The sequence below is a fragment of the Channa argus genome, chromosome 6 (assembly GCF_033026475.1).
Source record: "Channa argus isolate prfri chromosome 6, Channa argus male v1.0, whole genome shotgun sequence".
Lineage (NCBI taxonomy): Eukaryota > Metazoa > Chordata > Actinopteri > Anabantiformes > Channidae > Channa > Channa argus.
The window spans coordinates 17,454,745-17,477,809 of record NC_090202.1 but is presented as its reverse complement, the minus strand read 5'-3'; the positions used below and the strand labels follow the sequence as shown (position 1 = coordinate 17,477,809).

General features: G+C 38.9%; 1 protein-coding gene across 7 annotated transcripts in view; it reads left to right on the top strand.

The window, feature by feature from the left end:
- Positions 1-685: 685 nt before the first annotated feature.
- b3gat1a (beta-1,3-glucuronyltransferase 1 (glucuronosyltransferase P) a) overlaps positions 686-23,065 on the top strand; it is a 71,793-nt gene continuing 49,413 nt past the window's right edge. For 3 of the 7 annotated variants that reach the window (XM_067508659.1, XM_067508661.1, XM_067508660.1), the window contains exon 1: positions 695-1,331. The gene's annotated coding sequence lies outside the window, so the exon portion shown is untranslated. Of the gene's footprint in view, positions 1,332-23,065 lie in introns of all 7 variants that reach the window. The other 4 variants (XM_067508664.1, XM_067508663.1, XM_067508665.1 and 1 more) reach the window with 3 other exon arrangements.

Sequence of the window (23,065 nt, the reverse complement as noted above, 5' to 3'; positions counted from 1 at the left end):
CAGACAGGCTCTTTATTCAGTGACGCCTGAAATTAGGTGCTGTACTCTTTAGGACGATGGAAATGTTGTGGTGAAACCGGCATCTGCGTAGTTGCTGCCAATAATTGACGCTGTGGCAGCATCTGGAGGTTTTAACATCTATTATCCCAAGCAAAGCATTATTTTTCAGTGCATGCAAAATCTTGTTCATTCCATCCAATTTCTGCAGTATGCTTCTCAGTGTGCTATTGTGCAGTCAGCATGCATAAGGGATTGCGTTATCTGTGACACAATTGCAGCTCTTCCAGAATTAATCCACTGCTGCCAAATCTAACATATGCTCTTCTGTTATACTGTAATTTTGCATAGGTCCAAGCTGTTGTCTTCGTCAGTGAGAAAGGATGTCTACTGTGAGGTCATGTGTGCACCTGCAAACTGCAAAGGCTAGAGCTTGTACAGTATGGCTGTTACTTACATTTACAGTAGTTATCTGACTGGAGAGATTTTATACAATGAGAAAACAGGAAGGAAACAGCTCAGTTTACTGGACTTCCTCTTTCTTTCTGTCTGTGACTATATCTTTTTCATCTTCTTTGCTTCATCTCCTGCCTTCCTTTTCTTTTATTCCCTACTCTCGCTACAAACACATCCCCTTTCCTACTCTCTCCATCCCCCTCTTTTCTTTCAGTGCTGCAGCCCACCCTGCTCCAAGCTTTAATGGTACATGCCATTAGAAAGCCCATCTTTGGAAGGGAGGAGGGGAGGGTGGTCTCAATCTCAGCTAAGAGGCTACTTTAGTCCCCAACATAAGCACATTCACAGATGTCTCTGCACGAGTGCAGCCGTCTCACGACAGAGCAGCCAGCTTCTGCGTGAAGCAACGAGCCACGGACAGAAGAAGAGAGGAACAGAGGGACACAAAGAGAGGTAGAGAGGGGAAGGGAGGGAGGGAGAGCAAGAGAGAGAAGAGGTGAAGAGCCACGGAGCAAAATACATACATCGCTGCCACTCTGACGTCTCCCCTCATGCGCCTGTTTCAGCGTGCTTGAGCACAAGAACAGAAGAGAGGCAAAGGAGGAAAATAAATCCTGGGAGCTTGTGTCCTCTCTTTGTTTTGTATTTTCTTCTGTTTTTTATCTCCATCGTCCAAGGCATGAACACGGGTGTCAGCTGGCACAGCAGAATAAAAGAAAGGGATGCTTTGAATGCTGCCTCTATTTCAACAAGGGACAAGGAAGAGGAAGGGGGGGACAACACACAGCAGGCACAAAAACAGGATTTCTAGAATGAATGGGAGTCCTTCTGCCGCATGCACTGGGAATAGCGGGCTCACATTGAAGTCTCTGAATGAGGTAAATAAAATGATAACACTTTATTATCCTTCTTTCCTGTCTGATTGGCCAGCAGTGTCAGATATAGATCTGTGAAACACTTGAAAGCATAAACATAAGCTTGACAGAGATTAAGCAATTTCTATGCTGATCAGGTTTGGAACAGCAGCGAGGCGATTGATATCTTTGTCCCCAGGTCGCTACGTACAGTACCACAATAGAAGTGTTGTGTGCTGCAGAGAGGGTTTGGAAGCTGGAGGTTGAAGAAATGTCGGTGCCCGATAAAAATTATTTCTGATAATTTTCATGATGAGATTTGGGGTACAGAGAAATCAGAGGGGTAAAAAGAGATTTTCTCTTTTGACTGACCGACAAAGCTGCTGCTACAATTTAGACCCAGTGAATCCAGCTGATAAATGTAAATTAAATCCACTTTTTCATAAAATATGAATTTGCTCTCGTATGCTGTACTTTGAAAGTCCTGTGGAAGAAATAAAATGTTTGAAGACAATCTGAAGAAAAAGAGGGGTTGAAGGAAAGAACAAAATGCAGTGCATGTTTTCTGAAGCCAAGTCTGACAGAGAACTTTCACTGGTGACCCTAGGGAGCGGTACACTACCTTCCAGACAGAAAATAACAACTTGTCCAAAGAAGTGAACAAAAAAGGGCATTGACTTGGGAAAAGAGAAGCTTCAGCTGGAGTTAAGTGGGCTGTACATTCCCATTTCTGACACCTATCTAAGTGGTTAAATTTTAGAGGATGTAGTAATAGTGGTTGTTTCTTTTACTGGCACAGGTGCATAAGACACTCTGCTACTTGATTCTGAAAAAAAGTGCATTGTTTTGACTCACATGAACCTCTTTGATGTTGATGGGATAGTTTGTCTGTGTAGATCATTTGGAGGTTTATTGTATATTTGGAAAAATACAGGAGTAAGTGACCACAAAAGGTGTAGTAGTCTTACTGTGCATGGAAACCTCGCATTGGTAATATCAACGCTGCAGTTTTTAGTTCTTAATTATATAGTACGCATTTCTGTAGTTTGCAGGGACTCTGAGTTGTCTCAGTGGAAATTCTTGCACAGTGTGTTTACAGTGCCAGAGGTCTGGGATCAAAGCCCGAAGGCTTTGCTCATTTCTCAAGACAAATCAACCTGACTGTCCCTGGAAGTTCTGACTGGTCCAGTCACGCCCATGATGACATCAGTGATGCTGGGAAAATATGCTTTTTCTCAAGTTTACATTTTTCACAATCAAGCCACTGTGTCTGAAAAACACAGCAAATGAAGAAATAACAAACCTGGCAAACTTGGTGATAACATTTTTATTTATATAAAAATAACATTAAAATAATTATTTGTCAGTTGTATCCAGTGAGCTTTACCGTGCTGTTTTTGAATTTGTGATGTTCTCCGGTATAATGAGCCTCCATGGCTCCATGTGGAATACAATGAAATGTACAATAGTGTCTTATGGTATCAGATTAAACAGAAATGAAGACTTGTGCTCCTCCCTTTGTCAGTTGTAGAATCCATACGGTACATGATGGCAGCAGCACCTGGTGCCCATTCCTCGGCCTGTACAGTATATGCTTCCATGAAATAAAGCTGTGCGTGTTCCCAGCTGTTTCCCACCTGGGTGTTAGCATGCCTCCATAACACTGCCCTCACTGACCATGTATATATTTAGTTTCTGCTCAGTCTGGCAATGTCAGCAAATAGGATCCAGATCTCATTTATGGAAGCGGACAGGTTGTCATTTCATTCTGTGTTCAGGGTTGCCCCAGACGCCATGGCCATACAATACACAAAGTGCTGAGAGGCCTAAAATATACATACGATGTGAATACAGCTCTGTCAGTGTAACTCGTTGGTTGTGTTCAGAAATAGATAGAAAAGAATAGAATCCAATAGAATATAATGGGGCACATAATATAAATTGTCATTCCTATTCTTTATTGTTTGTTTTTGGCAAACATTCATTAATGCTTTACCAATGTGTTATAAAGTTGTGGATCACAATTTTACTTTGGTGAGCATTTTTTGTGTTTAATCTGTTAGAAAAAGCCATGTTAACATTCTGGGAAAAGGTCAAATACATTGTAACTCGAGAGCTTGGAATGGAGGAATCTGACTGTGGAGATTTTTAGTCCTCCAGGTCCTAGTTATCGCAAAGGTGCTACTGAAGGGTAACTGAGCTTACATGAAGCCCTTTAAAATGTTTTGCCTCTCTTCCAAAAGGCTTCTTCAGTTCTGGAGTTGAGTGCTTTCAGAGACAAAGCATCCCATTGAAGAAGTAGAATAATCAGAACAATAATAATTTGAAACATGTATAAAGCAAGAAAGCTGCACATATTGTCTTTGTCACAGAAAATTTGTTAACGCACCAAAAACTAAATAAAAATAAAACAAAACAGCACAAGTCTTATAAAACTAAATCATTATCTGCTTTAAAGTGGTACCAATATTTACCTTTTCATTTGGAGTATAAAATATTTACTTGGGTTCCCCTGCTTGTTTTTTTTTTTCAGAAGCATATAGACTGTTGCCCATAAAGTTGGAATAAAATATTTTTTACCTCTTCTAATGACATTTTTGTGACAATGTGATTTATTCATCATGGATACATTTACTAAACTTACTTTGCTAAACTTAGTTTGACACCATCATCTTTCCTATTATGCTGAACTAGAGTTTCAGATTATCTTCTAACAATTCAAATCTAAATTGTTTAACAGTGTAGAGGACAAAGTCACACAACATTAGGTTTGTAGCTCGTTGAACTTGGTGCTCCATATTAATAATACTCACAGTTTAGATTTGCTGAGTTTTATTGAGAAATTTCATATTATGAAAAAACAGGAGCTTTCAGATGGATTGAGGGGAGGTGAGGGCCTTCCAGTTCCTACAAAATGTGAAACTCCTGCCTAAAACATGATTTATACGCGGTTTATAAAGAGTGCTGTTGTGATGTCACTCTAACCTGAAATCAGGAACCACAGAATAAATCCATTCCTGCCCTGTGCCACTCTGACTGCGTAACTTCTGTAGTTAGGGTCTGCATTGCAGTCAAGAGCAGAGCAATATTGTTTCTTTCTCGTATTCAGCTAAACGAATAAAGTGTATGTGTGCTAAGGTTATGTTAGTTTCATCCAGGTACATTTAAAAAATGCTTGTCAATGTGTTAAAAAAATTAGACATGATGCTCTGATGGACAATTGCAGACATGATCAACTATTAATGTATTTTGTACTACTTTGCTGCAAATGAAAAATGTTTTCCTGTGACAGATGTACACTGTGGCCCTTAGAGGCCTTTAGACTGTTGACTTAAGCATCAGCAACACCTCGGTGTACAGAAGTTAACGCTGAATTTCCTGTTTCCACTGCTCACACTTAAATTGTGGTGAAGCCTATGTCTAGGAAAGAGGCGCTAACTGTCTATCACATTTGGCTGTGTGAGGTGACAGAGGCAAAAGAAAGTTGAACCAATAGCATTAAAGGTTGAGGCATAATCAACATGTATGCTATAAATAGAAGTTTTTTTCACACATTGAGTTGAGCTTACGAGCATATGAGCCTCAAAGCCACTCATTGCTTTTCTCTATGCTTTGTAGTGCTCCTTTCTTGCAAGAAATAAAATACATAAATACATTTGGATCGATCCAGCCTCTTTATTGATTTCACCCAAGATGTTTTCAGTTTTGACCCGAAAATGTTTGTCTTCTCTTAATGTCTAAGATTTGCAACAACTTTCTTTTCCTTCCTGAGACACTGATTGCATGTAATTACTGTCTTACGCTATAAACATCTCCAAAGGCAGTTATTACTGAGATAAAGATGCTGCGTAAGACAAGAATTTGCATTAGCAGTTATGTCTTATTCTGATGGACTGGGTATGAACTCGGAACCACACTTCCAGCCAATCACAGTAGTTACTTATGAATAATGTTAATTTTATTTAAATAGCTTGCTAAAGAGCTGCTGGAGGACAACGGGGAATCCTGGCTCTTAAGAAAGACAGATTTAGAGAATTCTAAACAACTTTTGGTGAATAATGTGTCACAGATACAAATAAATTCTACTCTGTATTTATAGAAAAATTTTATAAAGGTCATAATGCCACCTCTTAAAGCATGGGCCCCATTAACATCCAAATGATTTCAAAGCGGTGACTCATTTCTTTGTAGACACTTTGTGTAATTTGGTAACCTGAGAAATATTGAATGATGTTTGTTTTTCTGTGCACAAATGTGCATTGGAATAAAACCATTTGGGAGCCATTTGGGCATTTATAGTTTGCCGACATAATAGGATTATGCTTACAAATTTATGTTTTTATTTATTATTTGCTATCGAAACAGGTTCAAACTTTCCCTCCAGACATCAGTAATTCAGTTTACTGTCGTGCTATTTGTTTAATTAGACTTCCAATCTGCAAAATCAAATGTTTCTCACCGACAGATGCGTTTTACACCTCATTGCGCTGTGTAATAATGTGTATGAAGCCTGACAAGATGGAGATTATATTTAGGCAAAATGTTTTGAAAGCTATTGACAAGGCTGGGGAGGCTTTAAAACAGAGGGCTGTGTGTGGGTGTGTGTAAAGCATGTCTACCTACACTGAGAGCTCACTGATACAGGCTTTTGAACCCCTCTCCACTGGGCGAAATGCATCTGTGTTTGATGTCAGTTCAGCATGTGCTATAGGCTTCTCTTTGAAGGTAACTGAGCTTTACTGCAGATTCGGCCATGGAGCTGTCCACCCTTCGGCAACAGAGGGGTTAAGCAGTAGACATGAGAATAAAACACAAACTTTGTCAAAAACAATAGATACTCTATATGGTTAAATAACTCAGAGGACGAAGTGTATGCAGCACAGTATCCACTTATGTGCATAACTGGAAGAAGTTATATGCAGTCTGCTCTGACATATTTCTATTGTAAATATGAGCCCTTAATCTAAAGAACCACTCTGTGCATCACAGCAGAGATGGAAATGCAGTATCTGCAGTGATTTCTGGTGGGGCAGTTATGGTAGATCTTCACTCTAATTACACGGAGCAATGCGACAAGTGTAAAATAAAAGTATTGTATTCTTTAGTTGCTGCAATGCCCAAACAGTTCCGGTATTTAATTTATGTACTTTGAAAAGTACCAAAACTTTAAATTGGAACTCTTACATTAGCTGTCACATCCTGTCGCGTTAGCTGGTGCCACCTTGTGAGGAACGTGGTCTGTGTATCTGTGCCTGCTACAATGGCTAGAATATTTTACCAGCAAAACTTTTGTTTGCTGTTTGTTGTCAAAAAAGTTCATTTTGTTTCAATTTAATGGAGCTGGAAAGACATTATGAAATCAAAATAGCAATCAACGTTATTTGGACACCAATAAATATGCCATCAGTTTTCCAGAGGCTCAGTGTAAGATCTGCTAACTTGTAAGCCAAGGGGAACTGCTAGATTAAAGTCGTAATTAGAAAAGGAAAGGCAGAACACCTCTACTGATCTACAATGACACCAGCAAACTTCAACTCACCAACAGAAAGCCAGGAGAATCCTCACAGGATGGCTCCTGAATCCACTAACAGTTGACACTGCACAGTCTCTTTACCTAAAGGAGCGCAATATTGTAATTAACCTGCTTGTTACAAAGGCTTCATGCTTTTTAGCAGGAAATGCAGTAGAAATCACTGTGACTAGTGGTGTCAACAGCTGAACTTTAAATGTAATGAAAATGTGTGATGCTTTGACTGTGGCTCTGGGGAGTCCCAAAAGCCTGGGCTTGAAATATACTGGCCACAAGCCGTTTTAAATGAACATCTTAGAACCAAAGTTATAACAAACTGAAGACTAAGAACAATATGTTGGGCCTAGCAGCAGTGTTGTTGTACCTCAGTGGATTACACTCCATGGGGCACTTAAAATCTGTCTGGCTGCCCATTAAGATAGCCACTATCCAGGCTCATTAATGTCCTGCTGGGGAATTAGAATAAACTGTGCTCCACAGACTAGAGCTGGCAGAGGCTCGCTGCCTTCTCTCCAGCACCTTTTCTCCCTCGGGGGACAGCAGTTGTTTCTTGCCCAGGGTACATCAGAGCAGCTTGGAGTGACCAGCAATGCAGAATAATTAGATGCTCAACTGCTCCAAACTGTGGAAGTTGTTGAATCCATTCTGACTTGTTTCAGCAATTTTAGCAAAGGTTGCCAAATGTAATCAGACATCTCCACTCACTTACATGAAAAATCCAACTTGAAAACAGGGCATTGTAGGAGGAAGTGGTGAAGCAATAGGAGTTGCAATTGAGTTCATTAAAATCAAAAGAATAGGATGATTGATGTGTCATTAGAGCTGGATTTAATTTTTTTTTTTCCATTTTGCCCACATAGTGCTGAAATTACTAAGTGGAAATATGTAGCCGTGTCTCGATTTCCCAGATTTTCCTTTAAAGTAATGTAGAAAGTACAATACAATTATTAGCAATTTATTCACGTATCTATCTATCTATCTATCTATCTATCTATCTATCTATCTATCTATCTATCTATCTATCTATATATATGTCTATATATATATAGATATATATCTATATATATCTATATCTATATATATCTATATATTTGGGGGTTTTTTTGTTGTTTTTTTTTCCCTGGCATGCTGCACCGACCAATAACTTGAATAAATACTAGTCAAACAGCACTGACTGCAAACTACAATGTTGTTACTTAAAATCTTTGTTCATGTCCAAAGTATCAACGCTTGGTTGGGATTGTATTTTTGGCCTGGCTTCATTTATTCTGAGATGAAAGCTAATATGTTTAACAGTAAAGTTATTGTTCTACAGCAGTTAGCAGCTACACTACTTATTCTTATTCCAGTTCTTGAGGGAAAGAAATACTGAAAAAAACAAAAAACTAAACAAACAATACAAAACCAAAACAAATCAGAAAATGTGTTTTGCATCTGCTGAACAACTCGGTCAATAAAATGAAAAGCATAATTTTCTTTCTCAAAGGGATCTGTTGCTAAGGCTCGTTCTGGTTCAATCTAGTTCTGTCTTGTACTGGTTCTGTCACTAATGCCACACAAAGTTGCCCCTCTACTTAATGATTTTTTTTTTTTTTAATCCCATTATGTATAATTGTGGTTATCCACAGCCCCTGGGGAAAACACTGCTGTGTTAGAAAAAAAGAGCTATTAGGGACAGCTGGCAATGTGGTATCAGTTGTTTTCACATTCATCAGGCCTGCTGGAGATTAGGAGATGGAGCAAAGATGCTACTGGAGGCGTATGGTGTGTGCAGTCACATCGCGTACAGTATATCCACATAGACACACAGTCACGAAGACACACACTGACTACGCCATCTACAGCCAAACACAATAAGCAAATCCCCTGACCTGGCCCTCAAGCTTTACCTTCCTTTCTGTCAAACCATATTTGGCCACAAGACCAGAGAGGAAAACACTTCCTTTCTCTCTCTTCCCTTTTGTTGCCCATTGTCTAATATTTTTTTGAGTGTTACAATTACATAACATAAGAGCAGGAAGAGCCCAGCTCTGTCCTTCATGGCGAAAATGAGCTTAACCTATAATCAGCGTGGTGGAATCAGTGCAGCTTGTGCATTAGCAGACAGGTCGGAGGGGGGGAGATGCTTGAGATCTGACTGTGAGGCCATACTGTCCTGTATGTTCTGCCTGACTGTAGTAGTCTAAGGTCAGGGGGTGAGATGATTATTTCACATAATGACAGAGGTCCTCCCTTATCATCACCCTCTTCACTTATCATGGATGTGACCTGACAGAGGCAGTGACACTGTGGGTGAGGTCTTTCTTAATTTGAAGGTAATGCCATGTAATATGATGTCAAACATCGATGCTGACATGAGAAATATAACAATTTGACCAAGTACCTTTAAACATTATATGCAATTATGTGTTCACACTGAAACCATATCTGCGCCTCAGAGAAAAACATGGTATTTTCAATTATTTGTGTCTGCCTGAAGGTCATTACTGATGCATACTTACACATTCAAAAGTAAGAGTCTATTCACAGCTAAGACTACCACAAATGATCTTGGCAGTAAATCTTCCACAGCGTTTATGTTTTTGTTTGTTAGTTTTTTTATTCTGTCCAATAAACGTGCAATTTCTTCCACAAATCTCTGTTATAATTACTCACAGATTAGGCAACTACGAAGGCAAACACAGCACCAAAAAAAAAAAAGTTGTGGTTTTGAGGCACAAACAAGCTCTCCCAATTACCCTCTTGAGAAAATCTTTGAGGCTTTATCGTAAATCCCTCAGCTTTAATGATAACTAAGTGTCCATCCACCTCTGTAGAGGGAAAGGATCACATTATAAACATGTTGGGAGATCATTTTACCAACCTCTCAAAAACAATGGCCAGTGAAAAGATTACCATACTCCACAGCATAGTAGTGTAGTAAGTGTTGTTTAATACAAACTATTTTATATTTAAATCTATCTATACACAACCAATAAACAAGGCTGTTCTTCTGGAATATAAAACCCTGTAGAAGCAGAAAAAATGACCAAGTTGGTTGTGTATGGATAGATTTAAATATAAATATATGTAGACATAAGCCTACAAACATGTTGGGCAACGTGTAGTGGCTGTAGCAAACTTTGCATTAACTTTGCATACACAGAAAACACTTGCAATGATGAGGTGGTAGGATGGGTCAGCAAAGTAGAGGACTAATGTGGAGCTTAAATCCAGTGTAAAACAGCTTTCTCTTTTATGTTGTAACCCTTTACATGACAAAGCACAACTTTTCTATTTGCAGCTTTTATTTTTTTCTGTTTACAACAAAAAATAAAGTTATGCCAGCTTCCATTCTGGCACCATAGTAAGAGATGTTTTAGTACACGGCTTCAGTTTAAACTGAAACCAGCCTCCCTGTGTGGGAGCTGTACTTTTCAGCAGAAACAAACAAATATGGGTTTTAAGGTTGAGGTATTGCATAAAACACACAGGGATTGGCATACTGGATTAGCTACTGATTGACATACCCAATTACCGAAAGCCAAAAAGTGAGGTGGACAGCAGAGGGACACGCTGCTTATTGCTTTGTTCCCACAAAGTGTGTTGTCAGTAGAAATGTATTTTTACAAATATAACAAACATATAAACATATAAAAAATTCATTATGAAATCCCATTTCTGCAGTTCTTGATAACTTTATTAATTGGTGTAGTAACACACAGAGAAACAGACCTTTGTCAGTCAGACTTAAGCCTGTGCCTTATCCGACCTGGAATATTCACAGTAGGTGGCTTTTCATTGACTGAGTCCATTGAGATGTTGAAAGGGGCCCATCATACTCCTCTTGAACTGTATGATGGTGATTGCTGTGAACCTGTTGTAAAAAGCACATCATTGACTTAAACCCCATTTCACAGTGAGGGAAAATTGGAGAGACGGTTTTTGCTGTTGCATTACTTACAAAAGGCCTCTAATTTCAGAAAAAGGTACAAAAGCACAATGTCTAGTGTATACTTAAAACGAACGCTCACGTGAGTGTGACCAGATGCTATGTTATGTTTTCCACTGGCTTATCACATTGATTGAATGAGTTGCTAAGGATGCTCATGGGATGTAAACTATGTTATAATGAGTGATGGATCCAAATACAACTGTACACCATCCGCCTCTGCAACTCACTCCAGCAGTGTTGTGTAACCTTAAGTTCTGGACCAAGTAAATAGCTGACGAGTGCAAAATCAGAAGAAATTCCAAGGGTAGTGCATCATGGTTGCCCATTTCTAAATGCTTTTCTAGATCTGAGACCAATCTGATTTACTAATCTACCTCACGAAAACACAATTAAAGCCATGACTTTTTTTTTCATGCTCCGATGTTGAACTCATTTTCTTCCATGGTGCAATGATCCTCGTCACACGGTATGAAATAGGATTGGCACACTGTCGGTCTGGTTTGCCTTTTCAGAGTTACTAGAGGTAATGTAGGCAGCAGTTGTGACTTTTTTGACTGAGTGAGATGAATAAACATTCATTTGCAGCAGGGAATTAAATATAAATTATTAATAAGTGTTTTTCCTTCTGTGTCATATTAACATATTTCCCGACTAACAATAACAACACAGCAAATCATAATAAAGAGCAAATGCCTACATCAAAGCATTCATACTGTAGGCCATGTTTAATATGTCCAACCTGAACTTAATTGTGTTTAAACTGTTTAAGGTGTGTGACTGACTAGGTGTGAGGCAGCAGAATTTAATGTGCAAAAGAACCATCTCAGCATTAATTTTTTCAGTTCAGAGCTGCCAATCTGAGTCATGCTGAGGAGTGAAAGATGACAGGCTTTCGCTGTCTTGTCATTACTGTTCTTGTTGTTGCTTGTATGACATTTCATGTGCAGTGGGTGCCAATTACCTCTCACTTATAGTGCTGCATCTCTGAATCACACGGGCACACTGACAATGAAGGCAAAGTGTTCCTGTTTCCCTCATGGATCCTGAGAAGTTGTCACTAATGTTCCATTAAAACCAATGCACTCATTTCTGTTTTTACTAAACTTCAGCTAACAAGAAAAAATGTTCTCTGACAAACCCTGTCGATCCCTCCAGCACCTAAAGAGAGGAAGCCTCTTGGATGTGGCTTGTTATGAGTGGTCTTCAGAAATCCCCCTCAATTTCCAAACTGATTTAACGTCAAAAGTTTCAAAGGACACAGTGACCTGTTGGAGCATACCATGCACATTTATTGCCTTACTACTTTGAACTTTAATTAATCGTTTTCTAAGAGCAGTGAGCAGCAAGTCTGACCTGCCTTGCACCAACATTAATTTACTAATCTTCTCAGCTATAAGAATTAATTACCGTGAACAAACTGTAAAATACAGATACAAAAAAAGAGCTTAAACTGTTCATGCTCATAATCTTTTCATAAGTGATGTGTCTGTGCACCAAAAAACTTGGCAAATTATTATTTTAATTATAATGCTTTTTTTAAACTCTATTGATGTACAACTCCAATTAAAAAAAGTTGGGACAATGTGTAAAATGTAAAATTTAACAACAGAATGCAATGATTTGCAAATCTCATCAACCCATATTTTTTCACAATAGAACATAAACAGCATATTAGATGTTGAAGCTGAGGCATTTTAACATTTCATGGAAATATTAGCATGTTTTGAATTTGATGGCAGTAACACATCCCAGAAAAGTTGGAACAGGTCGATGTTTACCATTGTGTAGCATCCCCTCTTCTTTTAACAACTGTCTGTAAACATCTGGGAAGTAAGGAGACCCGTTTCCTGTTGTCCCATTCTTGTCTGATGCAGGATTCTAGCTGCTTAACAGTCCTGGGCTTTTGTTGCTGGATGTTTTGTTGATGCACTAAATGTTTTCTATTGGGGAAAGGTCTGAACTGCAGGCAGGCCAGTTCAGCACCCAGACTCTTCTCCTGCAAAGCCATGCTGTTGCAGTATGTGGTTTAGCGTCGTCTGGATGACGTCTGGATGGGAGCATATGTTTCTTTAAAACCTCTATGTACTTTTCCGCATTGATGAAGCCTTTCCAGAAGTGTAAGCTGCCCACGCCGTAAGCACTAATGCACTCCCATACTATCAAAGATGCAGGCTTTTAAACTGTCTGCTGATAACACGCTCGATGGTCTCTCTCCTCTTTAGTGTTCCTGAGCCCATGCAGTGATGTCCAGTAGAGAATCAGGCCTGTTTTTATGCAGTGCAGCCTCAGGGCCTGAAGATCACATGCATCCAGTTTTGACCTTCTGCCTTGTCCCTTGTGCACAGAGATTCCTCCTGATTCTCTGAATCTTTTGATATTTTATACTGTAGATGGTGGGATCTTCACAGTCTTTCCATTTTTACATTGAAGAACATTTTTCTGAAATTGTTCCACAATTTTTAGATGCAGTTTGTCACAGATTGGTGAACCTCTGCCCAGCTTCACATTCGAGAGGCTCTGCCTCTCTGAAATGCTCCTTTTATACCCAGTCATGTTACTGACTGATTCGTTTTTTATTTGCAGCCTTCTTTTTTTTCCAGCCTTCTTCTTTTCCATCTTCCAATTTTTTTGAGATGTGCTGCTGTCATCAAATTCAAAATGAGTTAATATTTTACATGAAAGGGTAAAATTTCCCAATTTCAACATCTGATATGTTGTTTTTGTTCTATTGTGAATAAAATATGGATTGATGTGATTTGCAAATCATTGCATTTTGTTTTTAAATTCAGTTTTACACATCATCCCAAGTTCTTTTGAATTGGGGTTGTATATTTTACAACTTTATCAAATGAAGTACTATCGCTGACAGATGCCCACCTTCAGTCTTCTACTCTTAATGCTAACCAACAGGTTTGATATGCAGTTTGCACAGTCCTGAGGGCTGCAGCATGATGCCCCTCGGGCTACACTGACTGAGTCTGTACATACCATCTGACTACAGATATCATAGCTTTGAATATTATCACTCTGAGGACATGTGATAATTTTTAGAGGATAAGTTGGGCACTAAATTGTGCTTTCATGGTATGCAATCTGTAGTCTGTGTCAAATGGTGCATTAGTGCCTCTTCACAGCATGTTCATTTTACTGTGAGGTAATGTGTCACATTGAAATGCATGAAATTTTCTCTAATGAGAATAAGGCATCTCCTCTTGAAGCATGCTCATGCAGGATTACATACATTTCAGCTGCTGTATACAAAAATCTATGCAAACCTTTAGTCTAGGGTGTAAATTTTTGCCATTTGCAATTTGGAATAACAAAGACTGAACTCAACAATTAAGTTGAATATTTTTAATAATCAAAGGTTTATCACCAGTAATTAAATATATTTGCCTTAAAGGCTTTTGCAACCCATGCAGTATACAAGAAACTGTCTTTACACCGATAAATCAGGTATTGCTGAGCAACTGACAAAGACTTCCTTTTTCAGGACTTCAAACTTAAAACGCAATCACATAACCAATAACTATTACTTACTTGATAATGTGATAGTAACTTCTCTGTTAGAAGAGTTTTTTTTTGAATGGCTCAGTCTTCAACAGAAAAGTGCACAGTGGGACTTATTATGTTCCTTATCTCCAAACTCTAGTACAGTTTGAAAGCATTTCAAGAATGAATCGGTATTGTAGTCATTTTCTTCCCATGAGGGGCTCAAGTGAATGTCTTGTTTATGTCTGCCTCATATTTATGAAGTAAAGACGGAATGGAGCAAAAGTGTGTTGCCAGAGACACTTCTTGCAAATTACTACTGTGAGATGCTGCTGAGTAGATAAAGTGGTAGTTCTATTAAATACCATCTAGGCATGTTAGACTGTGTAATAATTGTTTGTGCTGCCTGGTGATGCACATGTGTGATTAGGTGATTTGCTGAAAGCGGTGTATGGTTTTTAAAGTGGCTAAGGCAGCATGAGCTACTTAGGCTTGGGTGGAGTCCCCGCTGTAGCTAGTCACAGTGTGATGGAGTTTGACACTCTGAAATCTGTCATCTTCATATATTGGAAGTCATGTACAGAACAAGTTGACTTAAACCAGGACTATTTTCCTATTTTAGTATAATGAAAGCCTCCTTTTGCTTTCAGTTAGCAGTCAAGTTTGGTATGACATTACCTCATTAAATGTGGATAAATGGATGTTACCTCAAGCTTTTTGGGATATAATTAATAGAATAAAAGAAGAAATGAAAGCAGGTCATTGTTGTAGGCCACACAGACAATGAACACCTTGTTCATTACTTTTCTGACAATTGCAGAGAAAAGTCTTTGTAATCAAGTGTGCAGGTGTGTGTGTATAAGTGTGTGCTATTACAACAGGATTATTTGAATGAATGCCAAAAGACGGTTTTCAGTTACATGCAGCTCAGTGTAGCATCATGAGTAAAGATAACTGTAGACAGAACAATGTTCACACTGATAGAATACGAGTTGCGTTATAATATGCAGTGGGTTGGAGCCTCGAAACAAATGCCCTTGTGTGATTGATTACATGCTACAAGGTAATGAGATAAACAGAGCCCGAATCGATTCAGTCAGGGAGGAATCATGCCAGAGGGGTACAGGCAGCCACGTGCAATGGCTGCATTGACACACTGATATTAAAATAAAAAAATAAAAATAAAAAATAAAAAATAAATAACAGAGACCAAACTATGCTTTTGGCTGAAAACAGAGCTGTGTCCTCTTCTGCAGCACAGAGCTGCTTCGCCCACCACTGCAATCAGGGTCAATGCTGCTCAAATCAAACAGCAATGAGATCTGACAAGTTGGGTACTTACTGCTTAACAATCACTGCTAAAAAAAGGAAATCTTTTTCTAGTCAAAGACAAACAAGACAGGGGCTGTGTAGCAGGCAGTCCTGCCGTGACAGATGGGCCTGGAGAAGAACCTTTTACTATAGTTGGTAACAAAGCAAATCACACTGTGAGTATGTATGAGTATCATACTAGATGATGCCCAGGCACTATTTGCAGTCCTTGGCTCACTGGCTGATCACATAATCACTAATACTCTAAGTGCTGGACGCCATGTGTGATGCTGAGCATGTCTAAGGAGCATGTGTTGAATCAAGATAAATGGGGGGCAGATTAAAGCACAAAAGTGAATATCTGTCATTTTGTTCTTTAGCCAATCAATATTGTAACCTTTTTTTTTTTACTGTTTTAACCATTTTGCTACTTCATTGTCACATAATATGCAATGTTGTTATTTTGTTAGAGTTTACACATGATGTTTTTGTGCAGGGTCTTTGTACTAATCACTTTTGTTACTGTAGTCTCATCTTACTGTAAGCCCATTACAGGTTTAGGCAGTGATTTAAACCTGCAGTATTAGGCATTCTTAAATTGCAGTATAAAATTTAGCAAAATACAAACAAGGTGCACCGTGTCAAATTTGTTTTACTGTTTCATTTCATTCATTAAAAGCTTGTTGGCAGGAAGGCAACACAGGAGCAGTGGGGCCACAGAAAGAGGCCAGTTTGTTTTTTTTATGATTCCAGATTTGCCTTGTGAGGATGACATTTCCCTTTGCTGCAGAGGAAATAATGTGTGTAACTATGTTTGCCATGTTTACACATTAGTCTTAATTTTTAACAATGTTTTTCACACAATTAAATATACAAGCACAAACAATGTTCAGTCTCTGGCTGAAAATAGGGCTGAATAAAAGGGAAATGTAAAACATTATGAAACCCATGTTGCCTTTTGTTCAACAGTGCTGACATGTAGTCAGGTTGAGTGGAGTGGAATCAGGTTTTTAACATTTGTAATGAACTCTAAGAGTCCATTTGTCAGAAAAATTCTAAACAACATGCATGTTCATAGCGGTAAACACTGGTCTTCTAACAACATCCTCCTGACAATAATCAAACAGCATTTGAGGAAAATTACTTTCAAATAACACAGAAATCGTCGGAGATCCTCGGATCATTGGCTGTACAACATGTTCACCGCAATCATAGGTGATTTAGGATAATTTCCCATTATTAATAGGTACTGTCCAAACGGGGGAACCAACCTGCTCAGTTCAAATACAGAGAGAGAAAACAAGGTTTTACACAATGTACAAAGCAGAGAAAAGTGTTAAAAATCAATATGACCCCAGCCACTTCACACTGCAAATGAAAAGCACACATGCCACAATAATGGATATGGATTTCTGGGTGTGTGTCTCATTGTTTTATTTCTATGCACTGCTAAAATCTTCATACAAAATGGTCCAAAGGATTATAGTGCACTGGGCAGGGAGTATATTTCTTAATACTGTGACTTCCATAACAAGATGTGAAATCAGAGGTTAGGGGGCACAGAGTGCTTTGTTTGGGTTAGGCATTGTGTTTTGAGTGGACCTTTCCTTTAAGCAAGCACAGCTTCATAAACAGTATATGCATTACATAAAAGACTAGAGCTGCCTGCTGTTATTCCTCAGTACTGAACGACTGTCACAGGCCAATTTAGGTCAGCGAAGACTGTAGATGATCTTTAAACTTGTGGTCAAAAGGTGGATGAGATGTAGCAAGAGAGCCAAACACACTGGCTACAAGGCAGCGAGGAATAAAGTGAGAAACAGCAACACCACAGTATTTACCATGCTGAGAGGAACAGGATAGCAGCCTTGAGATGTCTGTCATTGTTTGTAATCAGTACGACACCCGCTCTGCATCTGGCTTCCTGGTGCGTCTTTGCGTGTGTGGGCCTTTCACGGCTTTATGTGTGTCTCTGAGGGTCACGCCGTTGTATCAGATATATTTGTCTGGTGAACAAGTTATGTGATATTTCTCTACGATGCTGTTACCACGGTGACAGCCTGTGGTTGTCATAGAAGTTCATAAAAAGAAATATAGTCAGGTAATTTTTTATCCTCCTTAGATCCTACAATGGCTAATTTTGTAGATACAGTATTTTTACATATTCTTAGCTCATCCTTAAATATTCGCCCAGGAGCAACAATAATGTACAATATATGCTCCAACTATGGGCCTTGAGTAAGAGTGACTGATGATACACAGACAGAATACATATCTATCAGTCAGATTGGAGCATATTTATTAGCTAATTGATATTTATGACACCTGGCTGGCTATAAATATTGGTCACACCTGCCCTAGTTGAAACATGGCTGTTGTCGCTGCTGCTGAGAGAATAATAATGAGTTTATAACGTGCATGAACTGGGCAATTTTAAATCTTTGTACAGAGACTCATTGTAACTTTTAGACATAACACATCTTCTCTAGTCACTGCATCTGGTTGAATGTGATGTGATGAATGTGGCATTAACCAAATCAACACTATTTCAAAAGTCAAATCCCCCTGCATTTTAGAGAGAAACCTCAATTTTGAGCATTGTGGCATCATAAGAAGAAATGTAATACTACTTTTCCCACACCACTTCTTCCCTAGTTCTTCTGTTCATTTTCAAAATCTCATCAACTTGAAATACATGAAGGAATTAGCTTTTGTGGTTTATTCCGTGGTTACAGAGAAAAGACTCACAGGAGAGCTGCCTTCTGGACGTCAGTACATCTTTACATTTTATGACTTCATCCATCTTTAGTGATTTCATTTAGAAATGTGTTGTGTTGTCTGTTAGGGAAAAAATAGCAGATTCACCGGTTTTCATGGTGATTTTCTGTGTGTACATTATTGTTATCTTTTAGTTATCCAGGAGACGGTCCTATCAGTGCAGCTGGTCTATTCAACAGAAAAACTATAGAAGGACAATGTAAATACTACAAACCTTATATCACAAACAAACACCCAGCTCAAAGCATATAATAACCTTACGATACGTGAAGTAATACAAGCTGAGATTTAATAAAAGCTAAACCTCTCACAGGCTCAGGTGCAAAGTGAAGAACAGTATAAAAGGGATTTTCAAAAACATTTCAACAATTTGTGCCTCATCTTGCAAATATCATAGAAGTTTCAAAGTCAGTTTCTTCAGAATAAAATTATCAAATCAGATTCCCTCAGTCCATAATTTTAACATTAAAACTCCATGTGTTACAATGTGATGACATTGTCCATCTGAGCCAGTGGCCAACTTTCTGCTACTATTACAATTGGCTGCAGCTGCCTAAATGAAGCTATCCTGACATTCTGACTGAGTCTTCTGCGTTGGATTTATCTGACCAATGTGTCATGAGAGGTTACTGAGGCCGTGCCAGGACTAGTGGCATGCTTCATCAAACAAAGAGGTAAATCTAAGAAGATTTAAGTCATTCAAATGAAGACGAAATGCGTTCTCTTAAAGTGTGGCTGTTAAGTACACAAACGTGATAAGTGCATTGTGCCTGATGTCACTTCGTATAAATCGATGATAAAGCAGCAGGCAGGGTGAAATGCTATATACAAAATGGTTTGTGAAAAATGGTTTTCAAAAAAAGGATTTCAAAAACAAGTCAAGTCATCACTAGAGACAAACAAGAACATTCTGCTTTGATAACCACCAAATCAATACGGTTCTTTTCACAGTTTTTTTTTATTGTTGACAGACAAAGATTACCTGTATGGCTGAGACCTCATTCGGATCCGGCCAACAGAATACTTATCAGCAAGGCTGGAGTCACAAATTATGGGTTAAGAATGTTTCTTATGCAGCTATAGTAGCACTTTGTTGTGTCAGAAACCAGGATTCAGTTTTGTTCATGTGTAAGTTGAACTACGTCTGTGAACTTTGTGCATATGAGTCACTCGCTATTGCAATATAGCATTTTGTTTTACATAAATATGGGTTTTATGTCCAAGAATATGCTTTAATGCTTTCTGACATATTTAATCACTGATGACTCATATTTAAATAAGCTACTTCTTTGCCCAATAGTTGTTTCTATTCATCGTCATTAGGTTTGTGTAACCTCTTCATTTAACAATTGTGTAATTATGAGTCACTAACACCTACATAAAGGTGATAAAAAAATAAGTAGGTATAGAATAGACAGTGAAATGCACACCTACATCCCAATCAAGACAATAAAAACTAACAAGCCTTTAAAGCCGTTATTTACTCGGGGGAAATGATTGAATTTAAGCATGTTGTGTGAGCATGGCAGGAGAGGATGTGGCATTATCAAAACTCGCAGATAGCATAGAGGAAGGAGAGACACAAAGACTGTGGCTCATATTAGCTCACACCGCACGTAGGCTGAGATACAAACACTGAGTTTTCTCACAGCTGAATTATGACAAGAAATGCTAAGTCAAATCAATTTTCCCAAGGTAACATGTTGAGGTTAAAAGAAGCCGTTCACAATGTCTTTATTCTGTGAACTGTGTCTTTAGACCACCTGAGCAGCTTCTTGTTTTGTTTTGTTTTTTCACATACCTATACCTACATCCACCCATCCAAAGAAACCAACAGTCTAAACGTATCTGTATGGGCCTCCATTCTGCCTGAAGGCACTGAGTTCGATTCAAGACAGTGTTAACTGTGGAGCCCCACTCACACTGCTACTAGCTGGAGGTCATAGTGACCACGCAGGTGTTTTCCCACATGGCATCACTGTGACAGGGGTACACTAGGTCACAATGTAATTGCAACTTCCATGTTAGGAAGACAAAGCTGAAGAAGGGGGGTGTGCTGACAGGATGGATGGAGTGACAACATGCCCACACTCTTTTACTGTTAATTAAAGTTGGAAAAGAAGGCACTGAAAGACAGAGTGGGAAGAAGGGGAGATAGAAAGAGATGGGGACAAAAGGAGAGAGGTAGAGAACCTGCTGAAATAGTAATCTTATTTCCAGATGAACCTTTGCTAGTGTGTGAGAGGTTAATACAATGTCATGCAGGGAGATGGACAGCCTCATTTGGGAGATATAGAGGTAAGATGGTATCTCACTTCATCTGGGTAAAGAAGGCAATGTGTAGCTAATTGCCGATGCTTAAAAAACAAAAGAAAGCTTATGCATTTCAACTTGAAAATGAAGTGGGATCCACAGTAATCCTCTGTTTGAGAAGTTTCATAAACAAGCTTATGAAAATAAATATATTTTTTTCACTGCTTTTTTTTATTAGCGCATTGCCATGTGGTCTACAGATTATGGTGCATTAATCCAAATTACATTTACAGTACGGGCACTAATTTCCCAAAGGTGTGAGGCACAAGCAGCTGAGCTGGGATGTTCTGCAAACTCCAACTCGGAATGAGGAGAAAAGGAGTAAAGATGAGAGCTTCATTTGTGCTCCTGTGTTCCTGTGAGATCAGACTGTATGTGTTAGGATTTCTGAGACAAATATCAGCTCTGTGCCTGCAGTGTGTAGAGTTGACTTCTCTTTAACACACGAAGAAAGGTTGAGCAGGTCCAGTGTGTCTGCACAGGCCTGAAAAAGTTTGAGCTGTCAGAAAGTTTCCATTCAGTAAACATAAGCCTAATGGATTCTGTTTTATTATTTATTTACTTTACTGAGAACTTATGTTGCTTCATAGTTATTTTGAGCGACTTTGCCCTAAGAAAATCAATTCCACTCAACACCTGACAAAACGAATAGATGTAGAGCTGCTGCACAATCTGAAAAAGAATTAATTTTTTTTTTCACAATATGTATACAACTGATATGCTCTTAAAATCCTATAGCTAAAAAAATCTGCTGTCCTGCAACAAAGGAATCAGGAATTAAAAAGTGGCAAGTGGGATGGTTTTCCATGTGACATTTTGAATTCCCACTGGATATCATACAAGTGGAGCCTTGAGTCAGTCGTGACATAGGCAAGGGCAGTCTGCATTTTGTTTCATCTCAGACAAACACATGGAAATCTAAGCAGGTGAGCATTGATAAATGTATCGCTTGGGCTGGCATGGCCTTTGTAGAAGCCCAAAAAGAAAGCATTGGAGAAGTAGCTGATAAGAACAGTGAGCAGGCCCCAGTATAGATGAATGTAGATATGGTTTAAAATAAAATAAAGTGCAAAATACAAGTACTAAAATAGTCCTACTTTAGCCAGAACACAAGCTGAATCTTTTACGAGTTCTCACTGATGTCAGACTGTGTGTCAGAACTCTATGGACCTGGAGAGGCTGCCCGGTAAAGTGTTGTCACCTTTTAATTCTGTACACCCACAAAAGCTGATGGATGACAGCATAAGGACAGAAGCTCCCGCTCCATTCATCAAAACCAGACAACCTCTTCGGGGCCCAGTGGCCCCGCTGACAAATGAGGACCCGAACCCCTGCTGGGGGGTCAGAGGGAGCTTTAAAGGAAGTCCCAGCTTGACAACAAAAGTCAGATACAGCTCATTTTTGATCCACATATAGTCTCCTGGTTGAGTATTATGCCCAGACTTCATAACATTCCTCTAAATGTTTTGTCTTGAGCACTGAATTGCATGACATATTGCTCTTTGGACTTTAATCTGGGTTCCGTAAGGCCACAAATTTGTATTTAAAAGACTGCATCGAGAATGAGACAGATGCACCTGAATAAGGCTGCGGAGACCACTGTAGTCGTAAATCACATTTTGAATTTGGAAACTCAAGGAGGCAGGCTGCAGAGAGAAGTGATTCTATTTGAAGCCCCTTTCAACTGGAGGCTTCAATGCATATTGTTAGGAGTCTGTTGAAATGAAAGCAGAGTGTGCAGGTCAGAGAGGAGAAAAGACACATTAACTTGAACATCTTAGCCAAGAAACAGGGATAATGCAGATTGCTGTCAAAGCTTTGATACACCCTCTGAAAAATGTCTGCCTTTCAAAACAACCGTATTCACCTATTACTCTATGTGTGTGTACACTAAATGGTTACTGAATTCAACTCCAGTGGAGCCACATTAACAAGTTTACTTAAAAAATGAATTGAATATATTTTTACACCCCCAGAAGCCAGCTCACTGTATTGAATTAACTGCTCAGCCTTGATAAAAAGTCTATTCTTAACATTTATCCAACAGCTTCACAAAGCCCATAAATATATTTAGCTAAAAAAGTGACCATTCAGGGGAATTTATGGCTTTGACAAATGTGACTCTCCACAGAAATCAGGGTGCAGTGTATACTACAAAACAGTAACAGTAGGAGCAGTCCAGGTGTCACATTCTGCGAGTCTTCAGCACAGCTTTATTTAGCTGAGAGAATGGGACTGAAGACTGAACTGTGAGATGTTCAGTTTAATCCTTTGTGTGGGGACAAGCTTTAACTCCAAGTGATGGGCTCCGGTTCTCAGTATTAGAGAGAGCGTATCATTTATCATACATCTTTGGTCTCATCAGTGCTGCATCTGGATTAGAAACTGAGACCTATAGCA